The sequence below is a fragment of the Phaenicophaeus curvirostris genome, chromosome 2 (assembly GCF_032191515.1).
Source record: "Phaenicophaeus curvirostris isolate KB17595 chromosome 2, BPBGC_Pcur_1.0, whole genome shotgun sequence".
Taxonomy (NCBI): Eukaryota; Metazoa; Chordata; class Aves; order Cuculiformes; family Cuculidae; genus Phaenicophaeus; species Phaenicophaeus curvirostris.
This window is the reverse complement of record NC_091393.1, coordinates 121,890,712-121,914,815: the sequence shown is the minus strand read 5'-3', so window position 1 is coordinate 121,914,815 and position 24,104 is coordinate 121,890,712. Positions and strand designations below refer to the sequence as shown.

The following is a 24,104-nucleotide window of genomic DNA, read 5'->3' as shown; positions in this document are numbered from 1 at the left end:
ACATTTCATTTTGATGCTGCTATAAGCAAATAACTGCTGTTTTATCAACTGATTTACAAAGGTTTTAAACAGCTGTTCCTGAAACTAGATGTTTTAATGACAGCGATAATAGAGCAGAGTACATCAAAATGAAAAGAGAGAACTTTCTCATTTTATTAGTTGCAAAGCAGCTAAAAATGTGCATTTATAATTAATTTTAAAATAAAGTTTAAAAGATTAACGAACTCTTATTTAAATATTAGTTGAATATCTATGAAAAGGATCTTTAATTTTGAGTTCTAGGTAAATTTTCCCTGTTGTAAACTAAGCAATTTCTATACAATGATAAAACAAAGAAGAAGTAATTACTGTTATCTTCAAAATACCCTTCTTGTTTATGAACATGATAATCTATTTCAGGATAGATTAAATCCTTTATTGTATATAGAATTTCCTTTTATCAGCTTCATAAAAGGGACCAGCTGGATCACTCATTTTTGATCCTGTCATCAATCAGGGGTTGTCTCTGGAAATCACTCAGGAGTTGGCTCACATAGGATTTATATTTCATTCTTGTGGTCTATGGGAAGACTCGGATGCCCACTTTATGTATCACAGACATCACCAAGAAGCAGCATGTAGCTACTGAAACTGTGTATTGTCCTCTAGGTAAGTAAATAAGTTAGAGATTTTGAAAGGTATGCTGTGAAAATAAGTCTGTCTTCCATAAACTATTGATGAGAATTTGACAACATAATTGTAGTTCTGAATTTTTTGAAATAATCCTTTATAAAATATGACAGTGAGGGATTTTTTTTCTTCAGCTTAGAAAACTTATGTATTCCAAAGCATCTGGGTAAATTCACTCTTGTAAGTGAAACTTATGGAATTTTTTTGTAGGCCTAAGTTACCATAATAATAATTTGAAAGCAAAGAGTGGGTATTAATACATTGAGGGACACATTTATCAAAGAAAGCGATCCCAGGTACACAGGTCACCATGAAATCCCTTCCCATTTCATTTTCCATATATATTAAAATTTCTTTTCATCATAAGTAGACTTAGTAAGAACGAATTTATGCATGTACTTATTGCTTTGCAAGACTGAGCACTTCTTCACTTCCTATTTAACCTGAAAGTAATTCAAACAAATCTGAGACACTTGGAAAAAGAAAACCTGGAATCAACAGGGTTCTTCGCTTTCACACTGTATAAATTTATGCTGGAACATGGGCACTGACATTTTATTCTTAGCTGTTGCCACACAAACTGCATAGCAGATCAAATATAGCAATTAAAAATGTTTTGAAACTGCAACTCCTACTCCATAAATTACCGCAGCCTTTTGTTACAGAACAACTAAGTCAACTTCCTGTTTGTGCTAAAACTATTCACAGCTTCAGCTGATATCCTGCAGTGTCTTTTCCAAAGGTCACAGCACAGTTTTCGATTCACACATTTGATTAAAAATATAAGAATCACAGTGTCCTGGGAAATGATCTGCAGTAAAAATAGATCAAACTACCTGCTGTTTCCAGAATAAACCAACTTACTGCCCCTTTTCCCCATTCAGTTAGCATTGCAAAAAGAGAAGGATGTATGCATGACTGCAGAAAATATACAGTTAAACAAGGGAAATATAGGTGAGGTATTTGTTTTATGATTTATGGTTTTGTTTTAGAGCATGGCTTCTGCAACTGATGAAAATTTGCTCAGGTTAAAATATGGTTAAGGAATTCAAGGGACAGAAAACTGAAAGTACTTTGATTTTATGGGAATTAAGCTCTGCTCTAATTCTTCCTTAACTGCTGCAAAACACGTTTGTACAATTGCCTTCAGACTATATTGTCATAACTTTCTTTACACAGATGAGCATCCTCCCTGAAGTCCTATTTGCACTCAATAAAGTTACTATGGCAGAAACTATTCAGAGAGAGTCTAGATGTTGTTCTTTCTTTCCCTCAATATCAAGTCCCTCAGTATGTGCTGTAGGATAATTAAATGTCTGCTCCTGTTATCAATAACCCTTACACTTTGGTGTCCAACAACCAGAAATTTTGAAACAGCATTTGCAGCATATGGTGCAAAATCCTAGCCCAAAGTGAGTGGAGTACTGGAAGAAATGTCATGGCAAAATACATCTCTGTCAAATTACAAATTCCTTTGAGAATTCTTTTCCCTTTTCAATTCAGGAACTTCATTTTTATGTCATGATCACAATACATTTAACCTCCTCTAATCTAAAGCAAGATTATGATGTTGTCCAGAGAAAGTATTTACACCAAACCAGATGACTATAATTAAACTTCACCTCTTTCCTGTGTTTTCAACTTTCCTGCTGCATTGTCCAAGAAGAGATTAATGCAAAATCTCCTAAAGAGCAGATATTCAAATGTGAGAGTACGAGAGGTAAGGGTACATTTTCAAGGCCCAAAGGCTGATCTGGGGAAAGCTTCCTTGGAGCCTCTGATTCCCAGAGGAAGATTTGGATAGATTTAGAACTGGAAAATCCTAACTAGACTTTACCCAGACCCTGTAGTTACACAAAGAAAAACAGGGAATATGGTGTTGAGGCAATTTATAACAGACTGGTGAGCATTTTGAGAGGGAATGGGCCAAGTCTGAAGAGCAGATCTAACACATGTTCTCTCAAATGTAAATTGGATTAAAAACTGTTCCATTTTACTTTACTGTGAAATGACATTCTGGTTTATTAGCTATGTAGGTCTTGACTAAAATTTAGTATGATTTTTATCTTAAGAGTGACTCTGTAGGGAACTTTACATTTCTTTGATGACTTTCATTATAGCTTTAGCTATATTTAAACTGAATTTTCATGTACATAGAACATCACATTCTTCTTTTAAGCACAAGGAAAAGATGTCAGAACAGACTGAAATAGCTCTTTGTGAGCCCTTGCTGTAACTATGTGCTTGGACCACTGGAAAATAAAGTAGATTCACATAGAAGCAAACAAACAGTGGCTTAGATCTAGTTAACTCTGCTTTCAGAAACTCAATATCATTGCTTACAGTGATAATCTGATCCCCTCGGCTACACATATCAGTCCTGCTATGGGATCTGTCCGCACAGAGCTCCACAAAATCTCCTTGACCAAGTCCTGTTTTGTCTGGGTTGGAGAGGAAATACAGTTTCATAATGAATATTATTAAGCTGATGACACATTAACACAATCATTTACATGGGTATTTGATGAAGCAAATCCAGTGATTTACTCTAATGGCTCCATTACTGTGCTGAATATTGGCTGAGTACGCACTGTCCCTTTCATGATCTTTGCTTCAGAAGAAAAATAACTCACAAGTATTGATATTTTAGTTTGAATAACCATTCTTATAAGTTTTTCTCCTAAAAAATACTTTTTTTCATCCCCATTAAATATATTTTCCTTGCTCAACATAAAATCTCAAATTGCAATATTGGAAAAAGAAGCCTTGCAAGACTCTACTTTTATGTTCTCACAACTTAAAAATAGCCACAGCAATCTTTTTGCCACTATATTTTCTGAAACTATACTGTATAACAACACTACATCGTTTTGATAGCTCACAATTGCAAGTCTGCTTTCCTGATCCAATTTCAACTTGATATTTCTGCAATAGATCATATCACAAAAGCATACCAGTCAGAGCAAAGATTTAGCATAATTCCTATATTTAGGGTTCTGTCAACAGATGTTGAAAATACAAAGAAACTATTTTGAAAATAGAAGTCATGGTAAACAGACATTTGTCTATCAAGCCTGAAAGTATGTCTGGCTACCTGCCTTGCTAGAAATTGCATACATTATTATCCTTGAACTGTAGCTGTAAATGCCCTAGCACACAGTGATGCTGCCCAGAGAAATAAATCAGTTTGAAAGTAACCTACTTCTTTCTTTCAAATTACCGTTAATAACATTTTGCTTTTGCAAGATTAATGCACCTTAGCAGACAAAGATACAGTGAAACCAATTGTCTTGTCTTTGCTCCAGCTTTCAGTCATGTTGCTGTCTTTTTCAGCATTACTTGTGTATGTATATATTTCTAAGTAAATTTAGAGCTAGGATGTACAGTACAGAAGACAGTTTCCTTCTAAGATAAAGAAAAAGCTTTGTGCTTAAGTGAATGTCTCTCTCCTCACTGAAAACTAAAGCTAATGGGATTTTTATTTTTTTTCCTGAGAAAGAATAGAAAAATACCAAATTGTATGAAGAATTTCATCCCAAAACTTCCTGGATGCAGTGGTTCTTTGATGAATAGTAGGTGTTTTTTCTGACATATCTGGGTTTTGGGGACCCAGCACTGCCCAGAACAGCCATGGCTCTGCCATTTGGAAAGGCTTTTTAATCAAGTAAAGCTCCATATGGAGCTCTTGAGAGGAGTCATAGAAACAGACATTTTCTTGCCCAATTTCCTGACTTAATGCCACTGTCACTTTTATGAGCCTTTTCCCATCTTTTTCAACTCTGTCTGCTGACATCAAAATAATTTTTAAATGAGCACACCTCTGCCTGAGGTCTAGATCAGCATGTCCAGCAGTGAGGGATTATCTGCACCTTCACAGAGACCTGGCTAGCTCTGAACCTCACAGCCCTAAAGCTGGAAATCATGAAATCTTACAGGCTTTCAGCTCCACTGAAGCATTTCAAGACTTCCAGACTACTTTTTGTGAAACCAAGTCTTTAGGGCAAAATTCTTGGGACAAGTTCCTGGACTGGGATTCTGCTGAGCAAGAATAGAGCAAGGATTCAGTTGAAAGTTAAGGACATCCAAATGAAGGTGCATAGAGGCACAATGGGGTTTATGGAGAACTACTCAATAGATTTCAGCCTGCCAGCCAGCAGGGACGCACAGCTCAGTTGCATAGAATGAGACACCTAGTGCGATTTGAGACGACCTTTTCCAGTTGACGTTTAGTACACAGGACCTGCATGAGTTACATCAGCTGCTGCAAGGTGTAATATATGAAACCAGGCACCAACAGGCACTGTCTCATGCGCAATTAATTCGTATCTACTTCAGGGTGAACTAAACTTGCTTCCAAGCTCCAGTGGCTGCATTGATTAGACTTCTACTTACTATAACTGGAGCTTTGGACTCTTGCATGCCTGTATTCACCTACTGATAGACACCTGTGTTTCAGACTTATGTGTCTGCACAAAGATTCCTAAATTTGCGTGTCTAGATTTTTAAGCTGATCCCACTGCATTGCTCTATCTAAACTATTCACTACTATATCTACAAGTCAGGAGAGACTTATGAAACACATCCTGGTCATCCTGGTGTAGTGTAATAATTCAGAGCTTAGATGGGCCTACTTATCACCATTGACATCTAGCAATCTTTGGTTAAACTCAGGTTAAAAGAGGAGGGATTCCATTCTCAAATCTCAGACAGACTCATCACTTTATGCCCTGTATCTTTCCTCCCTTACTGCCAGCTGCTGGCCCAGAAGAGCAACAGCCTCCTGCATGCTCTGTGCCAAATGTAGAAACCCCATGTGAAAGACAGAAGATTTTCTTTCTTTTTCCTACCAAAAAGACTTTTATTTTTTTTTCCTGAATAGAAGACTGACCAGCCATCATGTTATTTAGAGAAAATGGTGTTTCCCTTTACAGAATCACAGATTCACAGAACCACAGAATAACCAGGTTGGAAGAGACCCACCGGATCATCGAGTCCAACCATTCCTATCAAACACTAAACCATGTCCCTCAGCACCTCGTCCACCCGTGCCTTAAACACCTCCAGGGAAGGTGACTCAACCACCTCCCTGGGCAGCCTGTTCCAGGGCCCAATGACCCTTTCTGTGAAGAATTTTTTCCTAATGTCCAGGAATGTTAGCAGCTGAGCAAATAGTTTTTTCTTATACCAGGTGCCATCTCTTACATTTGGTTTGTGAACAGCTCTTTTTTCAATGAGATGCAAAAGCCTCCACCCTTCTCTTTGGTGACCATGCAGCGTTTCCCAGTGAAGAATGTACTTTTCACTGCACTTTAAATTCCGTAAATTGGTCTATACATTAAAAATGTGTATGTTATGAATATTGTAACAGTCTAGCTGTTCAGCTGAGCTTATGTATACGTTTTTGGTTCTTCACTGACACCATATACAATGAAACTTGTGGAATGACAATCCATTTGGAGTGATTTCCAGCCTCTTCAGAAACCACAGCATATTATGGCAACAGAAGTAGTTTTGACATACTTGACTTACATATGCTGGAGAAAGAGCCACCTCTTGGCTTGCCCTGAAGGATAACGCAGAGTCAAGCTCTTTGACATCCCTTGCAGTAGAGTTTACTCATTTTCGAGTTGTGATCACAGATTTATCTCCAGAAAGACTCAAAGACAAAGATAGAACATGGGCTTGCAAGAGCTCTGTGTTTAAAAAACTGTATATCTAGACTTATTCTCTTATCTCAATATTTTATTAATGAAATGAAAATAAAAATGCTTCTTTGCTTGCCTTCCTTCATCTAGATTTATCACTAACTCTCTTACTAGTGCACTTCTGGAATCCTGATCTCATTCACCCCCCAAGGCCTGCAGTTGCAATTGCAACCATATCACTGGCTATGAATTTGTTAACCTTAAGAAGTATTGAGGACACACTAGATGATAATGCAGAGAGCTGGCACTGAGTGGGAGTACTGTGCCTAAAGCACCCAGATGTGGAGCAGCTGCGTTGTTCAGCAAATCACCAGAACTCACCTGGGATGTTCAATGACTCATAAATTTCATTTCCTTCCCTGGGCTATTCAGGCTGTCAGCACTACAACCATTTCAGCATATTTCTTGCACACACAGTTTTTCCTCCCTTGAAACCTTTCAGTGAACCAGATTATTTCAAAACTCTCGCTGCTGTCTGTTCAGAAGCTGATCTTCTGTTTTCCTTCAGAACGTCATCAGCCTCTTCGCCCATGCATCTTGTCACTTCTCCCTGTCAACAAGAGCACCACTGCAGCTGCAGAAGGACAACAGAGAGTAAAAGCTCGAAGTGAGCAAGTGAGAATGAACATGAAAGGATGTTGGGGGGCTAAAGCCCTTGCCAGAAACCTAGCCAAGCTCATAAATCGAGCTTTAAACTAGATGTGAAGAGGGAGGGGGTTGAGCCCAGGCTAGACAGGAATGAGCCTGGATGTGGGGAATTGGTGATTGGGAGAGGGTGCGCGGGCGAGGACCACCAGTACCTCACCGCACAGAAAGTGGGGGAGAACACACCTCGGGGTGCTAAGGGAGATGCAGGCACTCTGGTGTCAACTGATCCAGTTACCAGGCAGTTGGGAACGAACCCTGTTCCCTCTAGGAGGGCTGAAGGCTCGGCAGCTCAGCTGAAGTGCATTTATACCAATGCACGCAGCATAGGAAATAAGAAGGAAGAGCTGGAAGCTGTCATAGGGCAAGGGGCCTATGATGTCGTTGCCATCACGGAAACGTGGTGGGACGACTCATATAACTGGAGTACGGCTATGGTGGGGTATAAGCTTTTCAGACGGGACAGGAAGGGTAGGAGAGGAGGTGGGGTAGCCCTCTTTGTAAGGGAGGACTTGGACATCACTGAGATGGATTGTGGAGATGAGGAGGTTGAGTGCCTGTGGGTCAAAATCAGAGGAGCCCACCAGAAGGTAGATTTTGTGATGGGAGTCTGTTACAGACCACCCAACCAAGGAGAAGCAGCTGATGAGCTTTTCTATAAACAGCTGCGGTCAATCTCTAGATCGATGCCTCTCGTTCTGGTGGGAGACTTCAATCTGCCTGATATCTGCTGGGTGTACAACACAGCAGAAAGGAAGCAGTCTAGGAGGTTCCTGGAGTGCGTGGGAGATAACTTCCTTGCACAGTTGGTGAATGAACCAACCAGGGAAGGTGCCCTCCTGGACCTCCTGTTGGTGAACAGAGAAGGCCTTGTAGGGGATGTGGCGGTAGGTGGACGCCTAGGACTAAGCGACCATGAGATTATAAAATTTTCTGTTCTAGGTGAAGTGAAGAGGGTGGTTAGCAAGACGGTAACATTAAATTTCCAGAGGGCAGACTTTGATCTCTTCAGCAGGCTGGTTGGTGAAGTCTCATGGGAGACAGTACTCAAGGGCAAGGGAGCCCAGGAGGGCTGGGAGCTCTTCAAAGGGATGGTCCTAGCAGCTCAGGAGAAAGCCATCCCCGTGGTCCGGAAAAAAAGCCGGCAGGGGAGAAAGCCAGCTTGGTTGAATAGAGAGATCTTGAGGGATATCAAGAAGAAAAGAAATGTTTATGGCCTCTGGAAGAAGGGACGGGCCTCTTGGGTGGACTACAGGAGGGAAGTGAGATTGTGTAGGGAAAAAATCAGAAGGGCTAAGGCTCAGCTAGAAATTGGATTGGCCAAGTCAGTGAAAGATAACAAAAAATCTTTCTACAAATATATAAATAATAAAAGGCGGACTAGGGAGACCATACAGTCCCTATGGGACACAGAAGGGACAACAGTAACAGGGGATGAGGAAAAGGCTGAGGTACTTAATGCCTTCTTTGCCTCAGTCTTTAGTCGTAAGGAGGGTCGTTCCGTCTGTGTACAAACCCAGGAGCTAGAGGAGCATAATGAGGCTCCCATGATCCAAGAGGAGGTGGTCAGAGCCTTGCTAGCCCGACTGGACAGTCACAAGTCTATGGGGCCGGATGGGATTCACCCTAGGGTACTGAAGGAGCTGGCGGATGTGCTGGCCAAACCCCTTTCCATCATCTTCCAACAGTCCTGGAAGACTGGGGAAGTCCCACTGGACTGGAGGCTGGCTGATGTTGTGCCCATCTACAAAAAGGGCCGCAGGGAGGACCCAGGAAACTACAGGCCTGTCAGTCTGACCTCAGTGCCAGGGAAAGTCATGGAACAGGTGATCTTGAGTGCTATCATGAAGCACATGCAAGAGAACCGGGTGATCAGGCCCAGTCAACATGGGTTCACAAAAGGCAGGTCTTGCCAGACTAACCTGATCGCCTTCTATGACAAAGTGACCCGGCTACTGGATGAGGGAAAGGCTGTGGATGTGGTCTTCCTGGACTTCAGCAAAGCCTTTGACACAGTTTCTCACAGCGTTCTGCTTGAGAAACTGTCAGCCTCTGGGCTGGACAGGCGCACACTCTCCTGGGTGGCAAACTGGTTGGCTGGAGGGCCCAGAGAGTGGTGGGAAATGGTGTGAAATCCAGCTGGAGGCCAGTGACAAGTGGGGTTCCCCAGGGCTCAGTGCTGGCTCCAGCCCTGTTCAATGTCTTCATCAATGACCTGGATGAAGGCATCGAGTGCACCCTTAGCAAGTTTGCGGACGACACTAAGCTGGGTGGAAGTGTCGATCTGCTGGAGGGTCGGGAGGCTCTGCAAAGGGATCTGAACAGGCTGGACCGCTGGGCAGAGTCCAATGGCATGAGGTTTAACAAGGCCAAATGCCGGGTCCTGCACTTGGGGCACAACAACCCTATGCAGTGCTACAGACTGGGAGAAGTCTGGCTGGAAAGCTGCCTGGAGGAGAGGGACCTGGGGGTGTTGGTTGACAGCCGACTGAATATGAGCCAGCAGTGTGCCCAGGTGGCCAAGAAGGCCAATGGCATCTTGGCTTGTATCAGAAACGGCGTGACCAGCAGGTCCAGGGAGGTTATCCTCCCTCTGTACTCAGCACTGGTGAGACCGCTCCTCGAATCCTGTGTTCAGTTCTGGGCCCCTCACCACAAGAAGGATGTTGAGGCTCTGGAGCGAGTCCAGAGAAGAGCAACAAAGCTGGTGAAAGGGCTGGAGAACAGGCCTTATGAGGAACGGCTGAGAGAGCTGGGGTTGTTTAGCCTGGAGAAGAGGAGGCTGAGGGGTGACCTCATTGCTCTCTACAACTACCTGAAAGGACGTTGTAGAGAGGAGGGTGCTGGCCTCTTCTCCCAAGTGACAGGGGACAGGACAAGAGGGAATGGCCTCAAGCTCCGCCAGGGGAGGTTTAGGCTAGACGTTAGGAAAAAATTCTTTACAGAAAGGGTCATTGGGCCCTGGAACAGGCTGCCCAGGGAGGTGGTTGAGTCACCTTCCCTGGAGGTGTTTAAGGGACGGGTGGACGAGGTGCTGAGGGATATGGTTTAGTGTTTGCTAGGAACGGTTGGACTCGGTGATCCGGTGGGTCTCTTCCAACCTGGTTATTCTGTGATTCTGTGATTCTGTGATTCTGTTTAACTCATCTTGATGTTGTAGATGACATTTCTAATTTCCAAAAGCCTTTTGGCCCCTGTAAAATGCAGAATGACAAAGATTTTTATTAAAGACTGGCGGACTCATCTAACTTATTATAATGCAAAAAATTATATCTGTGATGAAAGTCAGAGAAAGGCTGGGTAACATTTGTCAGAGAGGAAGGAACTGAACTAAAACAGAAAGATTGTCTTTTACTGGGAACGAGTCTCTAGTGGTTCATCATCTCACTGTATTACAGTTAGGCTCCTCCTTACTTATAGACTCCATTATTTCTAAAATCTGGCATTTAATATGATGTGAGTCTTATCTACTGATGTTAAGACTGTCTCCTGGAAAATGTAACCTGTGGTTCTTTATCAGCTCGGTCTGAGGTGAGCCTCGAATGTGTGTTCTCTTATCTGAGTAAAGTTACTTTGATCTTTGCAGAAAAGATGGACTCTGTGCTGTTCAGGCTTCACACAATCTTTTTGGGGAATTTCAGTGGAGCCTCCCTGTCCTGAACTCCTGACTATTGACGGTTTTTAAGTATGAGCTAAATATCTAACTGCTATTTGTTTTATTTCTAGTGCCTATGGCTGGGCTGCTGGGAAAAAATAATGCCCTTAAATGGAGATGGTTCTAGGTTTTCAGCTTGTGAGGATAGGCAGCCCTAGATTATGGCTTATCTGGAGATCTAAACCCATTTTAGTTGCCACAATAGAAAATTTTTTCCAGAAAGCATTGGAAGGACTTAGGGAATTTGTATTATGTTGTGGGAAACTCCATGACAAATAGTGTTCCTTTTTGAGTTGTGTGAAATCTAATGAAATATTAAAAGATACAGTATCCAATTTTGAATTATACTTTCCTCCAATGCCTTATCTGTCTTGACCAAATTTGCAGATATTAATTTTTAAGTATTTCATGGAAAATACATCCCTCCAATCCAAGTGTCTGTATCAGCATAAATTTTCACATCCTTTCAACATAGTAAATCTGTAGTAAAATATCCCTAAAAATGACTTGCTATCAGCTTTGCATTCATTAGAAATGCATTGTATGCCTCTGATAACTATTTGACAGTTTGGGTTTTACCCAGACTGTTAAGAGTCAATACCTCTGATATCTCAAAAAAATGGACTGCTGGTCTTTGTTAATAACAGGTCTCCAGGCATCAGGTTTACATTTTATATGAGAGTTTCATGCTACCAACAACACCCTGCACTACACAACAATGCTGTGTTGCTGATTTAGTGCCTGCTTCCCCCTAACTGCAAAAGTGGTGCGTGGTTTTGGTGATCTGCTATCTACAGGTGTGAGTCAGAGCTCCTTGTAAACACAACAACTCTCATTGACTTCACCTTTTATAACAACATTTATAATTTTTATTACAAATAAAGGCCCCAGCCAAGACTGTTACTAGTAATACATCTCCTCAGGATTTCTTTGCACACTGGTAGTAACTGTTCTCAGTTGCTCTAGAGCCTGACAATACCCCTAACAAGAGGCATCTTTTCTCTAAACGATGTATGATGTCAATTGGATGACACAGACAATCAGAGGTCAATAGTTCCCAGGATTAGCACATCTGGGTACAAAACCAAATAGGTCTGTATTTCAAGCCAGTTCCTCAGTTACTCTTACACTCTCATTACTCTTTTACTTTGTTCTTCAAGGAATTCTTCTCCCACCATCATGTCCATCAAGTCAGGTGCTGCACAAGTATGTGCAGCACTGAAAAGTTTAGGAACTTAGGGTGTTTTGAGGTCAAGCTCTAAATTGACAAAGGATGAATTCCATTTCATGTACTAAACACAACAAGACTGTAAAATGTCTTTGCCATGCCAGTAACATCAATTTTGTTGGTTTAAATGTTTGGGTAACAGCACCAGGAAGGTAAAGGCTCACATGTGTGACTAAAATTAAAGACATCACAATAATAATTTTGCTCATGAACTGATAGGTGTGTCTAAGCACAGATGTGTTCAGGCTCTTGCAGATTATTTCAGATATCTCAGCTCTGGTTATGTACAATTAGTTACATGGTTAGTTACATGTGGTGCAGCTTAATCTGAATTGACTCAATCTTGGTATTTTGAAAAAAATGGGGAAAAATCATGATTTCAGGTAATCTAACTTGGCCAGCTTTTAATATTCTTGGAGAAAATGTAACTTTTAGGAGAGGATAGTGAAGTTCTTTTCCATAGTCTCATCAGTATTAGAAACGTCACTTTAACTTAGCCCCAGAATGTTTTCAGAACCTGTTAAAGATGAGAATAAGAAAAAAAAAATAAGATATACAACTTCTCATAATAATGACACTGTTTTTTAACTAACGCTGTCTTACAATTTAACTGCTCTGTGTGAGAAACAAAGGATCTTTTATATCCATATCATTCAAATTAATGTTATTGCATCGAGCAATAACATAATTCCTAACAACAGAATAAAAATTGTTGAGTGCACTTAAAATTTCAGCTGATAGATACAGATTGAAAAATAGTAAAAGCTTCAGGCAAACCCATTATTATTTATTTGAAGGATGTGTAGTCAGATTTATTGAGCTGATTAGAGTGATAGATAATCTAAGACTTGTGAAAGCACCCCCAGATTTTAAAAGATCTACATGTGGATTTTGTTCTTTGCAGCTGATAAGAGTCATACAGAATAAATTACACGCATTGCTCTGAAAATGTAAGGAAATGGCCATTGAAGGGGAAATGGCTCGGAGAACTCTGTATAAGGTGACGTGTTGTTTGCATACTATTATATGGAATTGCAGACTCTGCAGTAACTCCTAATGGGGGAAATTTATCACTGCAGAGAGGACCTGTCAAAGCATAGATGAGGACTGACAAGCTGTTTGACAGGGAGGAAAGAAGTGACCAACCAAAGCCTGTTCCACAAATGGAGGACAATATGGAAGAACAGCACAGGGATATTTGTGGGGAAATAACGGGTGTCAAGAAAGATGTCACTGAAGAGGAATTACTGTAGTGGTGTGGGAAGAGTGGGAGCACTGTACTCAGAACTAATCAGAACGAGAACATAATGACTGCATTTTATTTAATCCAATAGAAGGATATGAGAGGTACAGACCTGACAGATCTGAAGCAAAGGAGATGAGATTTGCCCCTCTAAAACTAGACAAATATTTCAATCATTTTTGGTTATGTTTTCACCTGCAGGACTATGCCTTCTTCAATCCCCCCAGACCTAATACAGTGCTCATCACCTAGCTACAGGTGTTGAATCACTGTGGTAGATTAAATCCAGCCAGCAGCTAAGTATCATACAGCCATGCATTCACTCCCCAACCCAGTGGGACTGGGAAGAGAAGAGGAAAAGCAAAAGCAATAGCACTCACACTGAGACAAAAAAAAATAGTTTAATACGTGAACCAAAAAGGGAGAAAGAAGAGATGCAAAACCACCCCCCACAAGAAGACCAGTGCCCAGCCAGTCTGCGAGCAATAGCTATCCATACCAAAACTCCCTTCCTTCCTTTTTTGCTTGCTGAGCATGGCATTATGTGGCACAGAATACTCTTTTGGTCAGTTGTGATCAACCGTCCTGGCTGTGTCCCTGCCCAGATTCTTGAGCACCTCTAGCCTACTCGCTGGGGAGACAGAGCAGGAAAAAGAGAAAGCCTCAATGTTGACCAAGCATTGCTCAGCTATGGACAAAACACTGATATTTTGGTCACAACTCCAAAGCATAGCACTATACGAGCTGCTGCGAAGAAAATCAACTCCGTCCCAGCCAGACTCAGTACAGTCAGGGATATTGCTACAGACTGCCTTTAGCTGGCTATTTCCTAGATATATTGCTCCTGCTAAACAAGAAAGCAAAGTTCCAAGCTGCTGCACCTTAGCACAGGTCTGACATGACTAGATTTCTTCTGCCATTGCCCCACTGCACCAGTCTGCACATAGTTCTGCACTGAATTAGGCTTTAGAGAATCCAACAGATTCTACTGAATGCTACTGAATTCTACTGCTACTGAATTCAACTGATTCTACAGATGCTACTGAAAATGCAACTTGATGTGAGGTTTTGTTCAGTGTTGGTCCAGTGAGGAACTAGGAACAGCCAGGAATGAGGAGGAAAGAAAGGAAAAACATCCAACTTTAACACCTATATGAAACTTGAGATGAAGAAAGCATGATGGTGTTCTGAGCCAGAGGCAAGAAAAGGGAGTAAAAAGAGCTTTCCATTTAACCTGAATAATGTAAAGTTTCAGGTAATAAGGAGAGAGTTAGGAGATGTGAAAGTCATAGACAGACAAATATGCAGAACATATACTGGAATTGAACAGAGAGCAGGAACAGGAGCTGGAAAATAAATTTGTGAGACGGTATCAAGAACATGACAACAGAGTGGTGTGACCTGGTGAGATTACAAAAAGCAGAAGTGTAAAGAGAGTTATATATTCTTTTCCCTTTTGACAAATAGGGTTTCTGACTTGATATACTGTCTGCGAGAGTGCCATCTGGTGATCTAAAATTACATTACAAAAGTGACCTTCCTGAGCAACATACAGTTAGAGCTACAATACAGGTATTTCTGTAGCTGAACCCTCTGCTGGTTTGATTAAACCAAGGCATTATTATATGCATTGTACTGAGAAAATAAAAATCATTAGAACTCACAGGGGAAAATGCTGGAACAAACATACTCAGCATCTGAATAAAATAAAAGCACATCTCTAGCAAACCTTGCATAGCAGGCATGCATGCAAAATCTTGTTTATGCTATAAGCATGGAAAGGTGCTTTATAGAAAAAGGAGAATTTGGGGAAGTACTTATATAGATTTTTAACACTCTAGTTAAATCCTCACTCTAGTGTATGTAAAATGTTAGATAGTAAGCAGTACATATAGATTCAGTAAGGCTAGCACTGTGTTTAGAGCTCTTTCTAAATTTACTTTATTGTTGTTCAGTTTGTCTCCTAACCTTTATAACTAAAATTCACTGGCACTTGTTCCTCTGACTGCCTGAAAAAAAAGGCAGTCACACAGCCAAAGTAATCAGCTTTGTTGTTTTCATCTTATACAAAGATTGAGAAGAAAATACGAATTTGAATTAGTGTTGATGATTTCTTCATTATCACAAGAGGAGGTCCATGCTTCTATCAATTTGGTGTTTATGTGACCTAAAGGACTTGCTTTGTGTAAAAAGGGAAATACTTCATGCAGAAAACTGAAACAGAACTAATATGTTAAGAATCTCCAGAAATGCTGTTGAGAGGAAAATTCAAATAAGAATTATATAATTGAAAATCCTGTTCATCTCCACTGCCTAGAATGTTGTGACTCCAGGCTTACACCACAGTGAGAGGGCTGAACTCATAAAGTACCACCCTAAATAAGATGCACTGCAGCTTAAACTCACCCTTACTGCAGAAATGATCAGCTCTGAGCATGGATAAGCTATCCATTAAGGAGAAACATGTTAAACCTTCTAACCAGAGTGTTTGACAGCACATTGGTAAATAAGGTGATTATGATGCTGCTGCCTGGGGAATGGAGACATGGTGAGATAAAGTGACTTGCCAAATATCACACAGTGAGTCTATACCAGAGCTATCTATGGACTCCATCTAAGCTTCCAGGTCTGAGCCTGGCCTTGGGCATTAAAGCTCACTGTATTTTCATAGAGACCTTTGACATCCCAAAGTAGAACCGAAATCTGGGTTAGGAACTGCAAACACTTGAAAAATAATTTCCATAAACAACACTAATTGTCAACTTAATCAGTCACATTTATCTTCATTTAGATGTAAGTGAAGATTAAGTCTCTCCAGGGGGTAGAAAATAGCTGAAATAAACACAAAGCATTGTCTTTTGAGACACTAACCACAAGCAGTTGCTCATTAAATTCAGCTATATTGCAGGAGACTGGGAAGTAGTAAATGATGTACCTAGATCGAAAAAGGAGTAGATCCTAGCAATAGCAATCAGAATAGATTCTCCTCAGTACCTGGTAAAGCAGCTGAAATGCTAATTAAAGACGGAGTAACCAAACTGCACACAAGAACAGCAGTTAGCAGGAATTAAGCAATCCAGTTTAAAGAAAAGCAAGTCGTGCCCTGATATGACAGAATTCTTTTATTGCATTAACAAAAGAGTCAGTACAGAAAAGCCAGTTAAAATAGTTTATTGGAAACTCCTGGAAGCCTTTGATACAGTCCCTTACAATAGGCTGTAAAAAAAGACAAAAATTGACTCCACCGGGACTCAGATTTTGCTCCAAGCAGATGGAATACACAGTATTTTTAGAAAAGGGAAAGGCCACAGAAAATCAGTTCAATAGAGAAAGGATAAATTTGACATATGAAAAAAAAAGTTATCAATGAGACACTCAACTTCCAAGTTTGACGCAATCCTGTCTGAAAGAATCACTGAAACTTCTATCAGTTACAGATACATTTAGGCATCTATAGAAGACTTCGGAAAAAACTTGAGGATATCTATTAATAATAGAAAAGTAGGCATAGACATTAGGTTATTTAGCTTGTAAAAGGGATTACTTGAACCTTCGACTAGGTTTTAAATTAATCATGACAACAAAATTAAGCCCTTGACAACAGGGATCGCTTTGTCTCCCTAAAATTAACAAGACCTCAGGCAAAAGATGTATTCTGTTTCTGTTGTCCTTTCTTGCTGACTATTTTATTCACTTGTATTAATATAAATATTCCCTGATCCTATATATTTGTACTCCAAAATCCATTTTGCACTAACAAAAAGAGACTGCAGGCTCATAATTTTGCATACAGTTACTCGGTTGGCTCATACTTTTGGCTATTTGTGCCAAGAAGTTCAATACCTTGAGTGTGGTTATACATGATCAGGACAGCAAATTTGTTCTTCTTTTTCAGTTGAGTTTAAAACAAAGCATGGATTGAAGACAAGAATGACAGGGAGATTAAAACCTACAGACTTTAAGTACAAGTGAAGAGGCATCAACACTTTAGCTGTGGAACAACATGGATGTCATCAAAGAAAATCTCTTTTTAACACCTCAAAAACACTGTTAGAGATTCTCATTTTTGCCTCTATGAGATCTCGATTGTGTGCTTCACAGCTTAGTGGCTGCACATCTGAGTTATTGGAATGGACTAGTGCACAGCTGGATAATGTCAGAGAGAAAATCCATAGTCTAAGCAAGTGATCTCCATGTTGATGTAAGTTTGTCGAGAAACTTTGATAGGTAAAAGCCTCTGTCATTCAAGTTAAGCCTTAATTTTGTGATAACGGCCTATTCTACAAGAGCCAGACAAATCTGGAAATAAACACTAATTCTGTTTAAAGGATGCTTAATCTAATTTGAAAGATCAAATTACTATGACAGGAAAAAAAGGCCAAAAAAATGAAGGCTGGTGACAAGAGAACAGTTTATCAGGTAGCTTTATACACAAGCTGGGGTTTGCCACTTATTGGAAAGACTGTTTTTCTGCATAGGTGTAATGAGTTAGGACAAAAATTTTGTTGCTAATACAGCTGAAAAGGACTAAAAGTGAGATAGGAGCAAGAACTCCGAATCGCCTACACAGGTATTATAGATATAAACTCAAAGTTATTCTAAATGCACACTCTACAACTTCCTTTTATGGGTATATACAAATATATGTGTTCTACACATACATGTAGGGCAGCTGGGCACAAGCTTTTTGTAATTCCAGATGCAGTTAACCACACTGACAACGCAACCATATGGACATGTCTGTACACAGTGCTCAAATGGATGCCCTTTTTATTCTTCAAATTAGGTGCACATCTTTGTAGAGATCTCGTTCTCTCTCATGTGAAACCCATTTTTAAGAAGAATGAGAAAAAATGAATGAAAGGGAATTCCTACACTGATAATAGTACTCAAAAATGGCCGTGGTTAGCACTATGCATTTTTCTTTCTGTTCAAATCCTCAAGATAATGATAAGCCCTTATTTCTGTATTGTTATCATACTGTCCTTCGATCCCAGCAAGTCAAAACTACCATCACCCCAAAGTTAATTGGATCTCATTGTACTCTCTCCGTCAAGAGTGAGGTTCACATATTGTTCTCATATTAAGTGTTTAAAGATGGGTTCTCATAGTGCCTATTTGTATGAAATATACCTTTTCAGTGCATAAAAGGTTATGTACCAAGGTTTGAACTATGCCCTACGACTCCTCATGGAGTTCTTCACTCACAACAGGTAAATGATTTCTTAGTCGTTGAATACTAACTTCCTACTTTAAATTTACATTCACATTCAGTAAAGGCTTTAATTTCCTGTCTGAGAAATAAATCTTTTTTTGTCTTCTTAAAGAGACATCAGCACTTCTAAAGCCAGAGTGGAGGATCCATTAACCCTTTGGAGAAGCATTAAAAATTGATATTTTGATTGATATTGAGTTAAGACTTAGGAAATTCTTTGTGGGCAATTGAAATCTGTTTAAAGAGGTGGGGCTGTCCCAAGAAAAGAGATTTGAGAAAAAAATAAAGGCCTCAATCTGAAATGATGTTTCTTTTTCTAAGTAATTATTTTCCTTAAGGATTAGAGCCTCGATATGAGAACCAATTGCAACCCAACTTCACCTTCACTACTTCTAACTTAGGATTTCATTTTCACCCTTTCATATATGCACCCTCCTTCATGATACACACTCTGCTAAGCTACATGAAAGCAAGACCACATATTGTAGTCCTTTCATAAAACAAACAAACAAATAAAAACAGCAAAGAAAACCCCCCAAACTGAAACCCAAAATTGTTTGTCCTTAAGTTCTCCAATATTTCAATTAAATTATTTGGTTTACATAGTGTTTTTTGACACACAGGAAAGAAAATCCCCTATGGTGCCATATTCCAAGTTATCATCACTTCTAGGTAACTAAAAATAGTTTCATAAACAAGCATTTCTTGTGTCAGAAAGAGGCAACAGCTACTGTCTTAAGTTTATTCTCATGGATCAACGTTAATACACCAAATAGTAACCAAATTCTATTTAGTATGATAGTTAATATTAAAAACCTGATAGATTTTCTTTTATATCAGTTGTGTGTGTATATATATATACATACACACACATATATATATATAAATTCTCACAAAACTATTCCTGTGAAAATAATAATTTAATTTCCCTCTGGAAAACACTCAAGTAAGTGCAAAGTAAGTATGCATGGTCTAGGAAAAGGCAAATTCAGTTGAGAGGAACAGTACTGAGCAATAAGTCTTTCTGGAGAAAGAAATGCAGAGAAATCCTATTCATTATGCTTTCTAATCTTTCTTCTACAGTTATGTAAGAAAAAGACAATAGGTTTGGCTGCCATATGTGTATTAAGAGAGGTTGTGCTCTGAACTGATACAGGGACCTCAGACAATGTAATGTGCTCTAAATTTGTAAGACTGGGAAAAATATATTTGGGAAATTATTTACAATTCATTCTGATATTTGAGTCTTCAGGGCAAATGGAAACTATCTTTTCAGCCTTCCTCCATAAGGACTGGGAACTTGCACATCCATACTCAGACATCTTATTTATCTGTCTTGATAGATACGTGCACACATACCTCTCTCACTCATACATAAACACTTAACACAATGATTAAATCTTTAACAAGACACACACTGATGTCATGTGATGCCCTAAATGGCTGCTTCAGAAAAAAACTCAAATTATTGAAGTTTTCTCATCTCATTTCTAGGACTATTTTTACTTTTGTGGAAGGATGTTGAGGTTTTACCACAGGTAGATAATGTGCATTATAAAACTGATAGTCAATGATACTCCTTGCTCTAAGAGTTCACAATACAGATTAAATTAGACTTAAAAAGGAGGTGAGAGATAAGATGTTTTGTCTCTATCTTAGAAATGAAAAACATAAGCAGAAAGATATTAAAGTGCTTCTGTGTAGGAAATACATGACTAAGACAGAATAGAACCTAAGATGAACACTGAGGATTTAGTAACTAAAGCACAAGACCATCCTGAATTTCAGGACTTATTAAGAAGAAACTGGTCCTTCTGCCCAAATCTTGCTTTCAAATCTCTCAAGGTTCAACCACTGCACCTAATATAACAGGAAACTTCTTTGTATTTTTCCAATTCAGGAAGAAACTCTTAATGGCATTCTTACAGATGAAATTTATGATGCAATTTCCAGCCTAGTTTATGGCATTTTATCTAAGAAAATCTCTCAAGATTTCTTTTAGCTTTGCTTTACATCTTCTTTTTATCAGTGCATTAATGCTATGTCTTTTTGTCCATGTATTCTTTAAATCAGCTCCTGCTCCCATAATTTCTGTAGCTCTCAGTATGAAACTTGGAGGGCTAAATCCAGCGGAGCAAACAGCAACAGAAAAAGCAAACTTGTATTCATGTCAGTATGTAATGGATAGTGAGATAAGCTAGAATTCCGAGACTGTATGAAAGGAATAAGAAATTTAATAAGTCCACCAATGAGCTGAATAAAATGCATGTAGACAGTTGCCTGAGAAATAAAAAATATAAAGATCAGTGTCAAAACCCAGCTACCTTACCCCTGAGAAAAAGCAAATAATGTATCTATATCCATGCTTACATTGATGTATCTGTACTATTTTTTTTTTCTCATTCAACTTGGCTAGGCCATGCTGTAGGCTCCAGAGATTAAACCTCATTCATTCTCTCCCTGAAAGCAGTTATGTATATTATTGCAGTACAAAGATGTTTGGGCAGGTGTTTTGAATCCTATTGTGTCTTGTATTTTGAGCCAGAATGATAGTTAATATTAGCATCAAAATGTATCAGCTACATCGTTGTGATTTATTTTAAGAAGATTCAGCTTCTAGGTCATCAGAACAAGAACTAATTACTGATTATAAATTTTTCAGGCTCAACTCTACCATAAGCTTCTCACACTAATAATAACCTCAGTTCTCACGGACCTCATGTTCTTTTTTCAGACTTGCAACTGTGAACTGAACACATCAGGACAAGTAAAGATGCTCATCACAAAAGAACATTTTCTGCTGGTCTAAAGCAACATTAAGGCAAGGAAATCAAAGGAGTAATATGCTGACATCACAGCTCTGGCCTTCACCAAAAGGAACGTGGTGTGATGTAATACAAGATGATATCGATATGTTGTGGGGACCTTCCCACAGCTTCAGAACGGGGCTTCAATCATGAGGTAGATAATCCTGTACTTGTGTAACCTTATATATGTGTGTGATCACAGGATTCTCCATTGCTGTTCTTGTGCTCAGTCTGGGAATTGGTTGGATCTTGCCAAGGCTCCAGAGTTAATCAGAGGCAGCGTGAGTCATCTCACCCGCGGTGTCTGTGCCTGGTTATGAGCTAGTCATCCTAAACCCCTTTTATATTTAAATGAGGAAAAAAAGAGCACTGCTAGAGTGTGATTCGGACAGTCTATCTGAGAAGTCCACATTTTGTGAGAGGTATTGCTTGCAGTTGAGCGGAATTTAGAATGGGAGATCTCGTTTCCTGAGCTCAGACCACATTATCCCTGAAAAGAACAGCTTTGATCTGAAGTTGCCTATTCAACCAGAATTCCTGGAGGCTGCAAATGGGAATAAAAACATCATAAGCAAAAATCTAGATTGCTCAGAGCCACAGCAGCAATGCTGCTCACTCCATTTCTCATGGGAGACACAAAATCTCCTTGTACCATTCATAATTTTCCCTTTTCAAGCCAAAATGGATCCTTATGCTATTTCTTGCCCATCTTCATGCAATTCTTTGCACAACCGTCCTCAGATCCTCTCTTTCACACATATGTCAGGACTTTATTCTTCTAGAAGTGCTTCAGATAGTCTCTTCTCTCAAAAAAGCCTGCCCATAGCATGCCACACAAGCACATGAGGAACAAAGATTGAGCTGAGGCTGAGTGCAGGTAAAGAGGTGTCTTGGCTTGCAAAGTGGTGGTTGGCACTCCCAGAGTATGCATTTCCCTGGCAGAAAGTGCAGACCTGTTTGTGAAAGAGCAAGGTGCTGCTGCCACTAGTGATGTGCATTTGCAGGGAGTGTAATGAAACAAAGGATTTGAAACAGCAGATTTGAACCTCTGGGAGGCAGAGACAGACTACCAGGAAAAAAAAAAAATAAAGTGAATAAAACTCCCTGGTTTCTCTTTCCATGATGGGGGATGTTAGTGGCAGGATCCCCTTCGTGGTCTCTCTGCTGGCTTACATGAGGGAGTAATTTTCACTGGAAACTAATCTTTACTGTGTCAGAGTCTCAGTGTCAATTTTAGCTGTGTTTCTTGCTGTCACTGCTATTTTCCTCAGCAGCAGTGCCACTAGCCTTGCTATTAGCCACTGCTGGGCTTTAGCTCAGTAGAGCCCAATGCCTTTTTGCTCAAGAAGCTACAGAAAATGGGCAGCGTTAATAACAGCAAAATGATGTTAAAGGCATTGCTGCTGAAAGGTAAAAGAGGTTAACTGGGCAAAGCTATGTTGGCCTGACCCAGGCAGGATCCCAATAGTAGGCTTAGAGTTCACTAATTTACATTCACATCCTAACCTGAGCTTTGCAACTGGAGCCCATTTCCAAAGACTTGTCTAAATAGGGGCAATCAGGAAAATGAACCTGACTTAACTAAAAGTGTGACTTGAAAGTGGATTAGCTGACGTGCATTTGTGAACACTCCTAGGAAGAATAAAATTGGCCTTGTTTCTATTTAGTTTGTTTTACTTTTATCAGAGAACTAATTACAACTAATATATTTTTATTCTCTAAAAGGATGTTGGCTGTTGAATTTAATGCAGTTTAATGGAATCATTTGCAAAGCTGAGTCATGTTAATGTTGGTGTTATTCCTTGTAAATGACATCTATTTTAAAAACGCTTATCAGAAATCCAAACTTTCAAATATCTTCCTTGGGCCTTTCTTCTGCAGCAACTGCAGTGGAAATCTTGTGTAAAGTTCTCTTGAAGGCCAGAGGCTGTGGAAAATCTCTTTTGTTAAATGCTAACTGTAACAAATGGAAGCTGGGGAAATTCAATAATTTGATGGAATAAAGAATGAATGGCAGACTTGGCAGCTGAATTCTATTCCATGATAATGTTCTTCTCTGAACCCCAGGAAATTAGGATGAGGAGTTCTTGCTGAAGATTTAACCAACCTTGCTTGCTGTGGATAAAATTGTAGACACAATCCCTACCAATACGAAGACCATAAGGAACTGTGGTTACACAGTTATTTGTCTTGTGGGATAAATCACTTGTAATGATAATCCCAAAGAAAATGAAGTCTAAACAAAGACTTCTTTCCCGTTAACAAACAGAGATGTCCTTGCCTTGAAATCCAAAAGATCTCTGTTCATTTGTTTATTCTGCCTCTAGTTTGCTTAATTATACATCTGTCCCGCTTTGTACCTGAGTTTCTCTCCATGTTCCCATCTTACTGAGCCGTTATAACAGGACAGCTCTGAATTGCAGGTGCTGTTCAATAAGCTAGAGTTGCAGCACTTACAATGCAGTGATTTTCTGTAATAAATACGATGAATATACAAAAAATAGTTGTATGCATCAAATATTTCATATTTTGCAATATAAAGATACAATCAACATTTTTTTTTAAAAACAGTAAATATCAAAGCAACTGCACAGTAAAAGAGGAAAAATACTCACCCTCCTCTAGTATAACTCAGAATAATAACAATTTTGTAAGACAAGTTCATCTTTAATCTCATTCAGGAGCTTCTGACAGGCTGCTGAAAGCAGAGGACTATTGTTTTCTGACCTTGTTTTTTTTCCCTGTTTAAAAATCTTTTGGCTTCATCATAATCAACACAATATATGTGCAATCATGAAAAATATCCTGCAGCTCTGCTGGATGAAGCATATCAGCTTGTTCTCCAATTTTAGAAATTTCTAGTTTAGGGCTATCACAACTGCAGTGAAGAAGCAGAGTTGCAAAGAGAAGCTGTCTGAGAAACATGCATAAGTCTTC

The 24,104-nt window shown here is 39.5% G+C and overlaps 1 long non-coding RNA gene across 1 annotated transcript; it reads right to left on the bottom strand.

Moving 5' to 3' along the window:
- Positions 1 to 2,961: 2,961 nt before the first annotated feature.
- LOC138717561 (uncharacterized) lies at positions 2,962 to 23,967 on the bottom strand. The gene is made up of 3 exons (XR_011336899.1): positions 23,783 to 23,967; positions 6,696 to 6,948; positions 2,962 to 3,110 (listed from the first exon to the last, which is right to left on the bottom strand). It is a non-coding gene; the product is annotated as an uncharacterized lncRNA (long non-coding RNA).
- Positions 23,968 to 24,104: the final 137 nt, after the last annotated feature.